The sequence below is a fragment of the Dasypus novemcinctus genome, chromosome 1, assembly GCF_030445035.2.
Source record: "Dasypus novemcinctus isolate mDasNov1 chromosome 1, mDasNov1.1.hap2, whole genome shotgun sequence".
NCBI classification, from domain to species: domain Eukaryota; kingdom Metazoa; phylum Chordata; class Mammalia; order Cingulata; family Dasypodidae; genus Dasypus; species Dasypus novemcinctus.
In genome coordinates, this window is record NC_080673.1 from 54,350,398 (window position 1) to 54,368,374 (window position 17,977).

Below are 17,977 nucleotides of genomic sequence, written 5' to 3' on the forward strand. Positions count from 1 at the left end.
CCACCACCCTCTGTTCCTTCTCTACACATTCATGGACAGTCTGCTTTGGGCCCAGGGTTGGTAGCCAACTTTATCATAGAAGATATAGATGCCCCAGCTGGACTGCTATAGCAGAAAGCATGAGTAATCAAACTCTCTCCCTGGACCTACTGAGGAAGGAAGACTTTTTATAATCCTGGAAGAGACAGCAGAATAGGAAAGGAGGAAGAGAGAAAGGGAAGGAGGGGAGGAGGATGGGGAGAGAGAGAGGGAATGAATTCCACTCCCAAGAAAAAGGTATTCATAGCAGCAATACTTATAACAGAGAACAATGGTAAATTATCCAGATGCCCAATAGGTGAAACGACAAACAAGAGGTACAAGAACAACAGCAGAATAGTATTATATCAATTTTATAAAAGGTAGGCCATTGTTTTTGTTGTCTATATATATGGACTTTATCTTTCATAGAGGAAAACAGATTGTATATTTAAACATACATAATGTGTGTAATATAAAGATATTTGTGACATGTTTATGTATACAGTAATCCAGGGGAAAAGAATACAAGAGAATTTGAACACATTAGTTAGATATATGCAAAAATATTTGTGGCTATTCAGAAAAGTTAGAGGAATATGTGAAAAGAGAAGAATAGTTAGAGCTGCATCATCTAGTATGGTAGAACTGGCCACATGCAGCTACTGAGCACTTGAAATGTGGCTAATATGAAATGAGATATACTGAAATTATAAAAGACACGCCAGATTTCAAAGACTTAGTATGAAAAAAAAGAATATAAAGTAACTCATCAATTTTATGTTGATTACATATTGACATGATTATAATTTTATAATTTTAATACATTGAATTAAATAAAATATATTATTAAAATTAATTCTGCTTGTTTCTTTTTTAATATGATTACCAGAAAACTTAAAAGTACATATGTGGCTCTCATTTGTGGCATGCATTATATTTCTATTAAACCACACTGGTTGTTGAGTGTTTTCTATAAATAGCTTAAGCTTCTTGTTTGGTTTGTATTTATAAGGTATGTGAGCTCTGGTATATGGGATAATTTGAAAGAAATATTCCCATAAAGGCCAGTCCTCAGGCTGGCTTTCTGCTTACTCTAGACAAATTATTGAGACTGTCGCTATCCTGGGAAGATGGGAGTTATTTCCAAGAACAAAAGAAGAATGGGGAGGAAAAGTAGGATGGAGAGAAAGGAGGCAAGGCAGGGGGAGAGGAAGGCCACATCCATCAGAAATGATGAGATCACTGAGACAAATATATGACCTGTCCAGAAAAGTAAGTGGCCTCCTTCAACTTGTCACTTGTCATTCTGGAAAAGGCTTCCTTTTCCAACCAACTGTCTCCCACTGGTTTGTTAGCTGCACCTATTGGAGTTGAGAAATGCCCCACTATTTATAGTCCTAGGAGGAAAAGCAAAAACCTATTATATTATCTTACATTATATTACATTACATTACATTATACACCTTAGCATGAAATTTACTGTTTTTGTTATTTATTTGCTTGTTTCTGTTGTTAGAATTCTTTCCTTTAGGACTGATTGTTGGCCATAGGCTATAATAGGGGTGGTAATGTGGAGAGCAGAGAAGTACTGGTGCTGAGGATGGAGGCAGAGATATGGGAATGCCACAATGAATGGAGACATAGCAGAGCAATGAGACAACACCTACCTACCTATCCCCCCTTTAGCTGAGGACTAGTCATGAGTATGTGGGATGTTCCAGTAGCCAGGGGAGTCCCAGCACATTGTCTCAGAAGCCAGTTGGAGTAAGTGGCTGTGGCTCAAGTGATAAGGCCTCCACCTACCATATGGGAGGAGCTAGGTTTGATCCCTGGGGCCTCCTGGTGAAAAAGAAGAAGAGAAAGCATGCCTACATGGTGAGCCAGTCCCTACACAGTGAGCCAGAGCCTGCATGGCAAACCAGGTGCCCGTGTGGTGAGCCGAGTGCCCATGTAGTGAGTCGAGTGCCCACGCGAGTGCCATGTGGTGAGCCAAGTGCCTGCATGGCGAGCCAAGTGCCTGCGTGGTGAGCTGAGTGCCCATGCGAGAGCCCGCGTGGTAAGCTGAGTGTCTACCTGAGTGCCTGCATGGTGAGCCAGTGCCTGCATGGCTAGCCAAATGCCTGCGCAGCAAACCAAGTGCCCATGCAGTGAGCCAGTGTCCACGCAAGTGAGTCACACAGCAAGATGATCACACAACAAAAGAGAGATGAAGGGGAGAGTCAAGGTGAAGCACAGCAGAGACCAGGAACTGAGGTGGCACAATTGACAGGGAACCTCTCTCCACATCAGAGTTCCCCAAGATCGAATCCCGGTGAATACTAGAGGAGAAAGATGAGAAGAGAAGACAAAAAGAGAAATAGATACAGAAGATCACACAGCGAATGGACACAGGTAGCAAATACAGCAAGGTGGGGGGGGGGGGGGAGGAGAAGAAAATAAATAAATAAAGAATACTACTATATAAGTATTCTCCACTATCTACTAGTCAATGTCAGATAGGGATACAAAAATAAGCATAACAAAATCTCTGCCCTTAAGGAGCCTAAAACTGGTGGTCTTTCACATGTGATGTTTCATTTAATCTTTACAATTAGTTCACAAGTTAGCAATGTTACTCTGAGGTACAGGCAGACTGAATTTCCTACCCAAGATTATACAGATCATATATGAGAGGTATGATTTAGAGCTGACCCTAAATCCAGGGCTCTTTGCTGAATAGTATGCTGTCTTCTAGTGGCCAAGTCTTAACTCAGTTTATGAATTTGAAAACTATCCCCAATGGCAATAATAGACATTTTCTTTGCAGCAATTTTAGTTAGGGTGTTTGTAAGTAAATAACAGAAAGTCGTAATTCATTTTGACTTTCACATTAAAGAAAATTCATCATTGCACTTAAAAAAGGCTCCAAGCATATTGCTCCAGTGTTGGTTGACGTGGTGGTTTAATAGCATCATGAAAGACCCAGATTCATTCCATCTTTCTGCTCTGCCTGCCTCAGTGTGTTGGCTTTGTGCCAGGATCACAAGCTATTTTCCCTTTCCAGGAGTTATATGCAGGTACAATAACAGCCCTCAAAAGAAGGACACTTTCTCCAAAAGTCTCCCAGGAGTCCTTCCTTCATGTTTCATTAGGCCAGATGTCAATCCCTACACCAATCACTGACCAAAAAAAATTGGAATTACTATGATCGGCTTGGCAAAATCAGGATTTACTCCTGGAGGGGAATATACATTCTCTGAAGGTGGGTGGCCACAAACACAAAATCAGGTCTCCCATTGTTGGCAGCATAGGCAGTCAACAGCGTCTGCCCCATGTGCTTCACCAAGCAGCATTACTTTACCAGCTGAGCCCTCATCTCAATTTAAAAGAAAACTCCAAAATCAAAGTAGGCTGTGGGTAAGGGATATGGTGATATTTGCCTCACTGTACTAATGAGGTGTTTTTTTTTTAAGATTTATTTTTTTATTTATTTCTCTCCCCTTCCCCTTCCCCTCCCAACCCTGCCCCCCACGTTATCTGCTCTCTGTGTCCATTTGTTGCGTGTGTGTTCTTCTTTGTCCGCTTCTGTTGTTGTCAGCAGCACAGGAATCTGTGTTTCTTTTTGTTGCATCATCTTGTGTGTCAGCTTCTCCCTGTGTGCAGTGCCATTCTTGGGCAGGCTGAACTTTTCTTTCGCGCTGGGTCGCTCTCCTTACAGGACGCACTCCTTGCGCGTAGGGCTCCCCTACGCAGGGGATACCTCTGCGTGGCAGGGCACTCCTTGCGCGCATCAGCACTGCACATGGGCCAGCTCCACACGGGCCAAGGAGGACCAGGGTTTGAACCACGGACCTCCCATGTGGTAGATGGACGCCCTAACCACTGGGCCAAGTCTGCTTCCCCTAATGAGGTTTTTATAATTTTGTCCAAACTGTTTTAATTTTGAGAACTTGGTTGAGATTATCAATTTTTCCAAGTTGTCCCAACTAGTTCAAGTCTTAAAACATTTTTGAGGCTGTTTCTTTTTAAGAAACACTTTTTATTAAAACACAAAGAGGAGTATAGAAGGTAGTAAAATATGCAAAGGATGTGTAGCAAACAAAGGGACATATTCTCCTTCCTAAGAGACAGAATTTTATGGGGTTCTAGGATCTTTTTTTTGTAACTGATTGTTGAGGTCTTGACAGCTTTTCAGTTGAGGAATACGGTCATGTCTTTTAAACTAATTGTAGCTGTTCACTCCACTATATAATTTTACAACATTCCAGCTTCAAATAGAATGGCTTCAATAAACATAAAGCAGACTGACACATCCCAGATTTCTGCAGTTTATTTTACACCAAGAAGTACATTTAAAGATTTCCAGACACATACAATAAATGAAAATTCAACGGGAAGTTTCTTTCACTTCCTCTAGATCTGACCTATTTTTCAAAAATATGTGAGTAGGCTATAACCAGGAACTTCTTTCCCGCTCAATGTCATTATTCACACTGTGTTTTCTGAAAGATATTTTTCCTCAGTGATTCTAACGACCACTGAAGGAAATGTAGACATTGGGAGACTACATATCCCTAAGTGCAATGGCGAGTGTTTTCAATGGGAGAGGCCAAATTGTATAGCTGTAGAATACCTTATTCTTCAGATTAACCCAAAAAGGCGAGCCTCTGTGTGCCTGGTGTGGAATAGATGAAACCCATGGATTTTCTATCCTTACCCATATTTTAAAACCGAGCAACCATTTGGTGGCTACATCGTTCCCAAATCATACGCCACCCATGCATCTACTCTAAAGGAAAGGAGTGGTGATGAATTAGATCCAGTATATTTACCACTGATGCTTTGTTTTAGAAAATGGTGCCATTTAAATTCAAGACCTTGTTCTAGCAAAGCAGGGCTCATAACATGCCAGCTTGCATATACTCTATTACGCTTCAGGCTGCACCTGACAGGCAGCATTCCCACACCTCATCTACCTGCCATCTTGGGAGTTCTGGGAGTCAGAACATGAGTCTGGTATTGCTAGAGAGATGCATATGGCTTTGTGCCCAGGAAAGTGTGCATACATCATATAAGTTTTCTTTTAATTTCAAAGTGGTTTCTACAAGGTAGCTGAATAAGGTACTTAAACCAAAGCAACAGCTACCCTTTGAATCACAGGTAAAATGCCAGAAGGCATGGAGGAAAGGGGGAAGTACAGGTGTATATTAAACATGTTAATTCAGATTAAAGGAACTTCAAGTTGACAAGCAAGTAGGTGCAGAGAGTGAGGAAGTTATAGTTTCCAGCCTTTCCAGCCTCAGCAAGGATTTAAAACTTAAATGCATCTAGGGTCAAACAGCATATTAATTGTCAAAGGACTAAACTAAGACAATAGGGAGTATGAGGTTTGGGGCAAATAGAAAGTGTAAATCCTAAGAGCATTCAAATTAATTTTTAAAAAAATGACTTTCCAAATAAAATGTGACCTTGATTACTACACATGATCTAATGTAGAAGAACAGCTGGGAAATAGTTGTTTGTTTTGTTGTTTGGTTTATTTGCTTTTTGCTGTTTTTAATTTTATTTCTGAATTACAAAGATCATTTCCCCTTTCCTGTTTTTAGAATTTCCTGTATTCCCCATTCAATCTTGGCTGCTGCAACCAAACAGAAAGCACGGGGACCTTCTTTTCTTGCATCTATAGTGGAAACCTTAGCAGCAGACATGAAATGGTTGTTTTTTAAGTGGCTGGGTGTTTCTGCTTAAAAGTCAATTAGCCAGGTTGTACTTCAGATAAAATAAAAAATATTGCATGTGCTAAAACACATACTTTGTCATGAGTTAAATGAGACATTGTACATGAAATCTACTTGCCTAATTCTTATCACATAACAGCAACAACAGTAATATTAGCCAACACTCATAGTCCTATGGACCAGGCACTCTTCTAACTACCTTACATATATTAACTCATTTAATACCTGTATTAGTCAGTGTTGTCTAGGGAAACAGAATCAACAAGAGATAGCTGTTCAATAGTATGCAGTTTTATAAGAGTCTCTCACATGACCATGGGGATGCACAAGTCCAGGCTCCACAGGCAGCTGCAACCAGGGGCTGCAATGAAAGTCCAATGAAGGTTCTTGATGAGTTCTGGGAGACATTGGCTGTCCAAAGACAAGCTGGGAAATTCTCACCTAATCCTGGAATCACTCTCCTTTTTAAGGTATTCAACTGATTGGATAAAGCATCAGTCATTGCTGATGGCAATCTCCCTGACTGATGTAATTATAACCAGCTGTCTATGATTTACCACTGCAGTAAAGTAAATGGTGACTAAAGTCCATAAATGCTCTTGTATCACAGTTAGCCCTGTGCTTACTTAACCAAACAACTGGTCACAATTACCTGGTCGAATTGACACATAATATGTTGCTTGCTTATTGGCTGAGCTCCCATTCCACCTTTGATGGAAGGTAAACCTCTAAGAGAAGAGGAGGGTGGTTTGTCTGTTTTGCTTGTTGATATATACCAAGTTCAATAAATAATCACTTACTTGTTTGTTCGATAAAGGAAGAATGCATCTATTGATTATCTAATATAATCAACAGTGAAAAGTATGGGTTTGAAATCAAACTGCCTGTGTTCAACTCCCAGCAATTCTACTTATTAACTGTTAACCTAGGGCAAATTACTTAAATCCTCTATACCCAGTTTCCTCGATAATAAAATAGGTGGCATAATAATGATACCTGACTACCAAGGATGTTGTGAGAATCAAATAGGATAATTGTCCTGATCCAGCAAGAGGTAAGTCCTCAACAAATGCTGGCTATTATTCGTGTATGTTTGGCACCTTCACACACCTTATTTCATTTTAATGGGGGATCCTGACACTGAAACTGCAAGTTTCCCCCAGAATCTTACCGGGGCTGTTGGTCAACCAGATCATAATCCTCAATTTGGGGAACTTCACTTAAACAGAAATAGTAAAAATATTGTCTTAGAAGTGTCCTGATTTGTTCTGGGAAAGAAAAAGTATTGACTTTTCTTCCCCTCAAATTAGCAAAGAAAGCTCACCAATCATTTCATGTGTACATTATGACCCAAAACAGGAGTTCTAAAGTGAAATTCCAGCAGAGACCAACAGAAGTAAGGATATGAATACAAGGATAGGTTTTCCTACAGTAAAAATGAATTGGCCAAGAGCACATCCCAGAAATATTGTCCTTTCAAGTCTTTGTAGACAATTGATGAAAAAATCGTATGTACTCAACCATTTTCCACTGCACATGGGCCAACACTGAGAGGACCAAATACTAGTACCATAACGAACTTAGAACATGCTCAGTTGTAGGGACTCAATAAATGTAAAGACAGTAATTCTTAGCCGATATTTGTAAGTCTCAGAAATAAGTCTTTATATTTTGTTTTCTGTCACCTATACAGTATATAAAATAACATTAAACAGTCCAACTTCAGGATTAATATCCTAAAATTTGAGATTATATATAGAAGAACTGTGTACACAAGTTAGAAAATAGCCAGGGTTCATGGCCCAAATCCAGTCCACCTACTCTTGGTGTGAATAAGGTTTTATTTTAACACAGGCATGCCCATTGATTTATGTATTGTCCACAGATGCTTCTGCTGCAACAGCAGAGTTTGGTAGTCATGATAGAAACCATATGTATTAATTTCCTATTGCTGCTGTAACAAATTACCACAACTTAGTGGTTTAAACAACATAACTTTTTCTCTTACAGTTCTGGAGGTCACAAGTCCTGAAATCAAGGTGTCAGCAGGGCTATGTTCTTTCTGGAGGATCTAAGGGAAAATCTATTCCCTTACCTTTTCTAGCTTCTAGAGGTCACTTGCATTCCTTAACTTGTCACCTCAGCCCCCATCTTCAAAGCAGGTAGCATAGCATCTTCCGACTTCTATCTCTGACCCTCCACATCCGTTTTATAAGACCCTTGTGATTTTATTGGGTCCCCTGAATTAACCATCTCGATCCTTAATTTAATCACATCTGGAAAGTTTCTTTGCCATGTACGTTAACATATTCACCGGTTCCAGGGATTAGGACATGGACATCTTGGGGAGGCCATTTTCCAGCCCATCACACTGTATAATACACAAAGCCTAAAATATTTACTACCTTGTCTGTACAAAAAAAGTTTCTGGCCCCTGCTTTAGACCCAAGGGCTAAGGGAGTCTGAGCAGCAGCACAAGTCCTGAGGTAGGAACTGCTGTGCCACATAAACCCAGGAGGGTGACCCTCTAAGTCAGTTCTAGGACAAGGCAGCTGTAGAAAAGTCCTATTTTAAAACTTATAAATAAATAAGCATGAAAAACCTGAAAACTGTACATAGGATAGAAGAAAATCTAAATTTACAAAATATGAGCAGGATGCTTTCTTGAATAAATAGTGCATTTTTCTTGACTTTGAAACCCTTTTTCTCCCCAGTAAATTGGTAGACACAGCTAGCTAATATCCATTCTCCCCTTTTTCCTTCCCAATGAAATCTCAAGTTTAACCAGGTAACAATAAGTCCAGTTCAAAATATTCATCCCTACAATCTTTCCTGCATCTAGAGACAGCCCTCTGAAACATTTTGATCAATAAAATTAAGCAGAAATCTGAAGAATGATGCTTATGAGAATTCTATTGTTTTCGTGGTTTAAAATGTGCAGATTCGACTGGCCAATAATTGTTGCCCTTCACCCTTTTCCTCTATTTCTTGCCTAAAACACAGATCTGGTGGTGGAGGTGGAGCAGCCATTGCCTATTAAGAGGATGGACAGCAAGGAGAGTGATGGCAGGTTAGGAAGCTGGAAGAGGTCTGGGCCTTGGAGACTCGTTGGTCAGCTGCACTGGATTCTGACTGACCATTACACCTTCTTGTTAATCAGAAAAATGAGCCACTATTTGAGTTAGTCAAATAGAATCAATATTCTCTTACATGCACAGGAAATCCAAACTGCCACAGCATCCTCTGATGTATACCAAAACCTCAGCAATATAATCCCTATCTATGTGCATTCCCATCACTTTGCTCTAACAAGAGATCATCTTCATGTATGGGGGAAAGGATAGATGGAACACTACACAGGTTTTAAAAAAATTTTTTTTAAGATTTATTTTTTATTTATTTCTCTCTCCTTCCCTCCCTTACCCGCACCCCCCCCCCCCCATTGTCTGCACTCTGTGTCCATTTGCTGTGTGTTCTTCTGTGTCTGCTTGCATTCTTGTCAGTGGCACCAGGAATCTGTCTCTTTTTGTTGCATCATCTTGCTGTGTCAGCTCTCCGTGTGTGCAGCGCCACTCCTGGGCAGGCTGCGCTTTTTTCATGTGGGGTGGCTCTCCTTGCAGGGTGCACTCCTTTCATGTGGGGATCCCCTACACAGGGAACACCCCTGAGTGGCACGGCACTCCTTGTGTGCGTCAGCACTGCACATAGGCCAGCTCATCACACGGGTCATGAGGCCCTGGGTTTGAACCCTGGACCTCTCATATGGTAGGCAGATGCTCTATCAGTTGAGCCAAATTTGCTTCCCTCTTTTTCATGTTTTTAACCCCAATATCCTTTGATACCAAGTGCCCAATATTCATGAAGTTCAAGGGCCACATTCTAAAATTAGTTACTTTTCTTGGGTTGCATGATAGAAATCAACCTTGGCTAACTTACCAAAAAAGATTATTGAAAAAATACCAGAGGTTCACAGAATCAACAGGAATCTGGATAAACAGGCCTAGGGACAATATTCATTCAAGAAAATCAGCTGAAATGTTAGTAAAAACAGCAAGTTTTATGGCATTTTAATTTGTTCCACTTCTATCCTCTACCCAGCTTCACAGCAGAATTGAAAACCAACCACCCTTTCTGTGTAATCTATGTATCTTTAAAAAAAAAAAGATAATAAAAAAATGAAAAAAAGCCTCACCAGAAAAAAAAGAGTATGCAAATACCTATTCATGTTTTCTTTTAGAACTTACATGATTTATTTTACATTCAAATATTTGATCTAACTTGAATTAATTCAAAAGAAGCTAGGAATACAGATAATTAAATGAAATCATCTGCTCTTTTCTATTAGAGAAGTTTTGAGTTTTCAGAAAAATCACACATGAAATACTGGATTCCCTATACCACCCTACTAACAACACCTTCCATTAGTGTGGTACATTTGTTACAATTGATGAAGGCGCATTTCCTCATCTGCAGAATGATGATAATAATAGGTTTGGGGAATCATTTTTGCCTTCTGTGGGTCTGTCTGGCACATGAGAGAATTCATTAAATAGTTAGCTAATATTGGAGGCTTTAGGGAGTTACAACAATCATTCCTGATGCCATCTGCATGGAATGTCCTAAGGTGGTTTCAGAAAGGATCGCCTCAAGTGGAGATTCTGTTCAAGTCAAGTGGTGTTTTAATGCATTCCCAGTTTGTACGTGATTCAGCGATGAGCTCTCTGGGAGGTACAGAAGAAGCATTAGACATAGTCTACTATCAGGAATTTTGCAGTTTGGTTGGTAAAATGGAACCTCCTTTTTTCTTTTTTTTTTTAAGATTTATGTATTTATTTTATTTAGCCCCCCCCCCCTTTGTGGCTTGCTTGCTGTCTGCTCTCTGTGTCCATATGCTGTGCGTTCTTCTATGTCTGCTTGTCTCCCTTTGTTGCATCATCTTGCTGTGCCACTTCTCTGTGGGCACAGACCATCAGCTCTCCACAGGTGTGGGCCAGCTTGCCTTCATCAGGAGGCCCTGGGACAGTAACCCAGTGTTAGTGGGTTTAGATGGGAGCCCAATCAATGGACCCGCAGCCGCTTCTCCCTCCTGTATTTTTAATGTAACATTTTGTGTGATTTTCGAATCTTTTAAAAATAAATGAAAAATATATATATAAAAAAAAGAAAACCAACCACCCACAGTCATCATAAACCAGCAGCTCGGAAGCCACTGGAGAGAACAAAATGGTGATGGAGCTGCTTTAAAGTTCCATTCCCAGAGAACTGTTATTCTTTAAACTGTCCAATGACTCCTTGGAAGACCCCATTCACAGGCTATCTTTATTTGGATATGCTCACCCAGTACAGACAAGTAAAGCACAAGCTTAACTTGGAGCTTTCCCTGTGCAAGCAGATTTTTCCTTAGGTGTGTTTGTTAAAAATAATCACAGACAATTTTTGAGCATTGTGGCTGCCTGAGGTGGTTGGTAGAATTGAGGCAAACACTGGGCCAATCAAAAACTTAAAAAACTGGTCAAGCTCTTAGAATTGTGGGAAGATGGCAGACTAGGAAGTTCCAGGAATAATTCCTTCTACCACAACAACTAATAAACAGCCAAGAACTGTCTGAATCAATTATTTTGAAACTCTGGAGTCAGGCAGAATACTGTATGGTATCCACAGAAGAGCAGGAGGAAGAGCAGTGAAATTATGGTAAAGACCAATAAATTACTCTCTCCATGTGGTGGTTATTAGTGCCCATCCTCCACTCTCATGGCAAGCAGCAATATTACCAGGCCTTTGGCATAGTTTGCTGGTACTAGAGAGGGACATAGAAATCCATTTCCCCAAGATTCTGAGTGGGGCGGGCATCGGTCTATCACTGATCACTGCTTTTTCTTTTTTTTAAATAAGCTTTATTTTACCTTCTAAAAATAAAAGAACAGATAAAAAGAAGCTTAGCAAATTATGAAAGCATTGCTCTAACAAATTCTGATCCTGCACATTTATCTCATTTAATCCTAAAAACACACAATCATTTCTCCAGTGTTCAGAAAGATGCAGACATGAACACAGATGGATGAAATGACATGACCAAGGTCTCCTTGTTAATGAAGAAAATGAAGGAAAAAATACTGAATCATATTTTTATCTCATAAAACTAAACCCCATATTCTTTTATTTTACCTTTGACATTGATATAGTACCTTCTTTGTCTTTGATACAAGCTCCCCCTTCTCAACCCACAGTCTATCTCCTACAGGTTCTATATTCTACCATCTAACTCCATAAGTTTACTCATTGTAACCAAATTTTTAGTTACCCATACAATCTCTTTACTATTTCTTGGTCTGTTGAGATCTTCTATTTCTCCTTGACTCAGTGTAGGTAATTTATGTGTTTCTAGGAATTTTTTCCATTTCATCAAGGTTATCTAATTTGTTGGCATACAGTTATTCATAGTATCTTCTTATAATCCTTTTTATTTCTATAATTTCAATATTAATATCCCTCTCTTATTTCTGATTTTAGTTATTTGTGTCCTCTCTCAGTTTTCCTTTGTCAGTCTGCCTAAAGATTTGCCAATTTTACTGATATTTTTAAAGAACCAACTTTTGGTTTTGTCAATTCTCTACATTGTTTTTTAATTCTCTATTTAATTTATCTCTGCTCTAATCCTTATTATTTAACCAAGGATGTAAAGGACTTTGCAGCAGTTTGATATGGTTACGAATTCCAAAAATAGATATTGGATTATGTTTGTAAACTGGGCGTGATTAAGTTATGACTAGGGCTTTGACTGGGCCACATCATTAGGGTGTGATAAAAGGCATGGCAAAGGACAGAGTTGAGGGTTTTTGACGGTGGAGTTTTGATGTTGGAGTTTGATGCTGAAGCCTTAAGCTGAAGCTCCAGGAAGTAAGCTCACAGAGGAAAGAGAAGCCAGCCCCAGGAAGAGAGGAACACTGAGCCCAGGAAGAAGCAAGCCCTGGGAAGAAAGGAACCTTAAACCCAGAGAGAAACAAGATCCTGAAAGGGAGGAACCCAGGAAGCCTGAACCCTCACAGCTGTCAGCAGCCATCTTGCTCCAACAAGTGAAAATAGACTTAGATGAAAGAAGTAACTTATACTTTATGACCTGGTATCTGTAAGCTCCTACCCTAAATAAATACCCTTTATAAAAACCAACCAATTTCTGGTATTTTGTATCAGCACCTTTCTGACTGACTAATACAGAATTGTACACAGAAAACTACAAAACATTCCTAAAAGAAATCAAAGAAGACCTAAATAAATGGAAGGGCAGTCTGTGTTCATGGATTGGAAGACTAAATATCATAACAATGTCAATTCTACTCAAAGATTCACAGGTTTGAAGCAATCCCAATAAAAATTCCAACAGCCTTCTTTGCAGAAATGGAGAAGCCAATCATCAAATTTGAATGGAAGAGTGAAGGGCCCTGAATAGCCAAAGCAATCTTGAAAACTGGAAACAAAATAGGAGGACTCACACTTCTCGATCTTAAAACTTATTAGAAAGCCACAGTAATCAAAACAGCCCAATACTGGCACAAGGACAGACATACAGACAAATAGAGTCAAACTGAGAGCTCAGATTATAAAGCTTCATATCTATGGCCAACTAATTTTTAACTGATTTTTTACAAGAGTGCCAAGTCCACTCAATTGGGAAAGAATAGTCTCTGCAACATATGGTGCTGGTAAAACTGGATGTCCATATGCAAAAAGTGAAAGTGGATCTAAAATTATTAGAATTATTTATACTTCAGGTCTTGGCTAAGTGGGGCTGAAATTGACGAAAGTCTTAAAGACTGTTAGCTCAGAAATCACTGTAGGAAACCATCTTCTAAATTTCTGCCAAACTTAGCTCTTCTGAGATGACCTGGTACTAGTTTATTCATTCTGTGGAGAAGAATATACAAAAATCAACTCAAAATGGATTGAAGACTTAAAAATAAGAACCAGAACTATAAAACTCCTAGAATAAAACATAGGGAAGTATCTTTAGGACTTTATGTTAGGCAATGGCTTTTTAGATATGGCACCAAAAGCACAAACAGCAAATGAAAAAAAAATAGATAAATGGGACTTTATCAAAATTAAAAGCATTTGCCTTTTAAAGGACATTATCAAGAAAATGAAAAGACATCCTACAGAATGGGAGAAAATAGTTCACACCATATATCTGATATGGGATTACTATCCAGAAAATATGAAGAACTCCTATAATACAAAAACAAAAAGACAAAAAATAAAAAATGGGCAAAAGCCTTGAATAGACATTTCTATAAAGAAGACATACACACCATGGAGCCAAGAGTGCCTACAACTGAAAGCAGGAGGATTGCATCCAGCATCCATGTGGAATCTAAGACCCCTCTTGATATAGATGTGGAGTGGACACAACCATTCCAAGGTCCACAGGATGGAGGAATAGAATATGGATTAGAGTGGACTTACTGATATTCTATTCATGAACTATTGTGATTAGTAATCGAAGAAAATGTGGCATTGATGTGGAGAAAGTGGCCATGGTGGCTGCTGGGTGTGGGGAATGGGAGGAAGAGATGAGATGTGGAAGCGTTTTCGGGACTTGGAGTTGTCCTGGGTGATGCTGCAGGGACAGTTACCAGACATTGTATGTCCTCCCATGACCCACTGGATGGAACGTGGGAGAATGTGGGCTATAATGTGGACCATTGACCATGAGGTGCAGCGGTGCTCAGCGATGTATTCACCAAATGCAATGAATGTCTCATGATGATGGAGGAGATTGTTGCTATGGGGGGAAGAATGGGGTGACGGGGATGGGGGGTATATGGGGACGTCATATTTTTTTAATGTAGTATTAAAAATATAAATAAAGACAAAAAAAGGGGAAAAAATAAAATAAAATATTCTGAAGGAAAAAAAAGAAGACATACAAATAATCAAAAAGCACATGAAAAGATGCTCAACATCATTAATCATTAGAGAAATTCAAATCCAAACCACAATGAAATTCCATTTCACACCCACTAGAATAGCTACTATTTTAAAAAATGAAAAATTACAAGTGATAGGGAGGATGTGATGTAGTGAAATAGAAACACTCATTCGTTGTTCATGGGAATTTAAAATGGTGCAGTGGCTATGGAAGACAGTTTGGTGGTTTCTCAGAATGTTAAGTTTGGAATTATCATATGACTCAGCCATCCCACTTCTAGGTATATACCCAAAAGAATTGAAAGCAGGGGCTCGAACAGATATTTGCACACCAATTATTCACAGCAGCATTATTAACAATTGCCAAAAGATGAACGCTACCCAATGTCCATCAACCAATGAATAGATAAACAAAATATGGTATATAATGGAATATTATTCAGCCATAAAAAGGAATGAAGTTCTGCTGCGTGTGGCAACAAGGATGAACTATGAAGATATCTTGTTCAGTGAAATTAGGCAGATACAAATGGGCAAATATTGTATAATTTCACTGACATGAAATAATTAGAATAAGGAAATTCACAGAGCCAGAAACTAGAAAACAGATTACCAAGGGCTGATGTGAGGGTAGGGAATGGGAAGTTAAGGCTTGAATTGTATAGAGTTTCTATTTAGGTTGATGGAAAAATTTGGAAATGGATGGCAGATGATGATAGCACAACGTTGTAAACATATTTACAGCACTGATACATACATTTGAATGTGGCTAAAAGGTGAAATTTTAGGTTGTATATATATTACTAGAATACAAATTTTTTAGAGAACCATAGGATTGTACCACACAAATAATGAAGCCTACTGTAAGCCATGGACAATATTTAATAGGACAATTATAATAGTAATCGTTCAGCAATTGTTAGCAAATGTACATTAATGCATGCTATTAATAATAGTATAGCATTTTAGTTTGCGAAAGGGCTGTCAATGCAATGTACCAGAAATGGGTTGACTTTTATAAAGGGGATTTATCCGGGGTAAAAGCTTACAGTTCCAAAGTCGTGAAAAGTCCTCCTTGAGACACCATCAGAGACACTTTGTCACCAAAGTCAGCTGATACGTGTTGAAGCAAGATGGCTGCCAATCTCTGCAGAGGTTTGAGCTCACCTGAGGGCTACCAGGTATAGGACTTGTCACTTTCCAGGTCTCCTATATCAGTCTCATTTGTTCCACTTTCTTCCCAAGCTCAGCTGTCAGCTATCGGGCATATAGGAGGGTTCGTCTCTTGGGCTGCTCTGTGGGCGCAGCCTCTCCGGCTTCATACTTCAGCAATCCTCTAGTCCTCTCTCTTACACAGCAGGATCAAACATGGCGCCTTCCCTTTCCTGTGTCTGTCTGTCTCTCTGTGTGTACCCATTTACATCAGACCCAGCAAGACAGTGAAGACTCAATCGGAGTCACACCTCACTGACTAGTCAAATCAAAAGCCCTAAATCAATTTTATCAAGTAATCTAATCAAAGGGCCCTCAACTGAATCACACCCACAGAAACAGACCAGTTTGCAAACACAATCCTTCTCTTTTTGAGATTCATTAAATGATCTCAAACTGCCACAGTTGGCATATGGAAACTCTGTATTTTATGCATGATTGTTTTGTAATGCTACAATTTTTCTAAAGAAAAATTATTTTTATAAAATTCCCACAAGGAATAACCCAGCTTTACTGGTGAATTCTTAAAAAAAGAAAAAAAAGAAAAAATAACACCAATCCTTCAATCTCTTCCAAAAATAGAAGAGAAGGGAATATTTCCAATGCATTCTATGAGGCCAATATCACCGTAATACCAAAACCAGAGAAGACACCACACAAAAAAGAAAGCTACAGTTGAACATCACTACTGAATATAGATGAAAAAATCCTCAACAAAATACTTGCAAACTGAATTCAGCAACATATAGAAGGATTATGCACCATGACCAAGTGGTATTTATCCCAGAATGAAAGGTTGGTTCAACATATGAAAATCAAACAGTGTAATATACCATATTAATAGAAAAAAGAACAAAAACTACCTGATAATCCCAACAGATGCAGAAAAAGCACTTGGAAAACTCCAACATCTTTTCATGATAAAAACACTCAACAAAACTAGGAATAGAAGAGAACTTCTTCAACATAAAAAAAAGAGCTCTATGAAAACTGACAGCTTTCTCCGCCTAAGATAAAAAATGAGCTCAACAAGGGTGCAGAATATATGATCAATAAACAAAAATCAGTTGTATTTCTATATACTAAGAATGCACAACTTGAAAATGAAATTAAGAAAACAATTCTATGTACAATAGCATCAAAAAATAAAATAAAAATACTTCCAGATAAATTTAACAGCAGTAGGGAGTTGTTTAGCGTCTCCTTCCCATAAGGCAGGTACCAAGTTGGGTTCCCAATGCCTCCTAAAAACAAAGACAAACAACAAGCAAGCAAGCAAACAAACAAACAAAAAAACAACTCAGGGAAGCCAATGTGGTTCAATGGTTGAGCACCAGCTTCCCACTTACGAGGTTCTGGATTTAATTCCCTGCCCCAGTACCTAAAATAAATAAATAAATAAATAAATAATAAAATAAATTTAACAGACGTGAAAGACTATCTTATAAAGTATCATTGAAAAATTTAAAGACCTAAATAAATGGAAATATATCCTGTGTTCATGAATTAGAAGACTTAATGTTGTTAAAATGGCAATACTCCACAAATTGATCTACAAAATCAATGCAATCCCTCTTAAAATTCCACCTGCTTTTTTTCCCAGAAATGGACAATCTGATCCTAAAATTCTCATGAAAACACAAGGGACCCAAAATAGCCAAAATAATCTTGAAGAAATAGAACAGTTGGAGAACTCACACTTCCCAATTTCAAAACTTACTGCAAAGCTACAATAATCAAGACTGCAGAATTAAACACAAAGGCGAACAGCAACACTGTGGCAAGAACATCCTGGTGAGGACCTGCCACCAGGGTAAGATGGCACACCTTAATCTTCTACTGAAGAGTCAGATTCCAAAGTGAGAAACTTGGAATCGCTGGGGTCAGTTGTCTACTCCTAGTGTAAGACATGGCAGGGTGTCTAATTACAATCCTGTCCCTAATGAAGGAGAGATGATTGCAGATAAGCCCTCCTCTCCTTTCACCTTCCTTTTTACTCTTTCTCTATATGCCTGTTCTTCCCCACCAATCTCTTTCTCTCCCTCCCTCCCTCTCTCCCCCCGCCCCCTCACACACACACACACACACTTGCCTTGCATTCT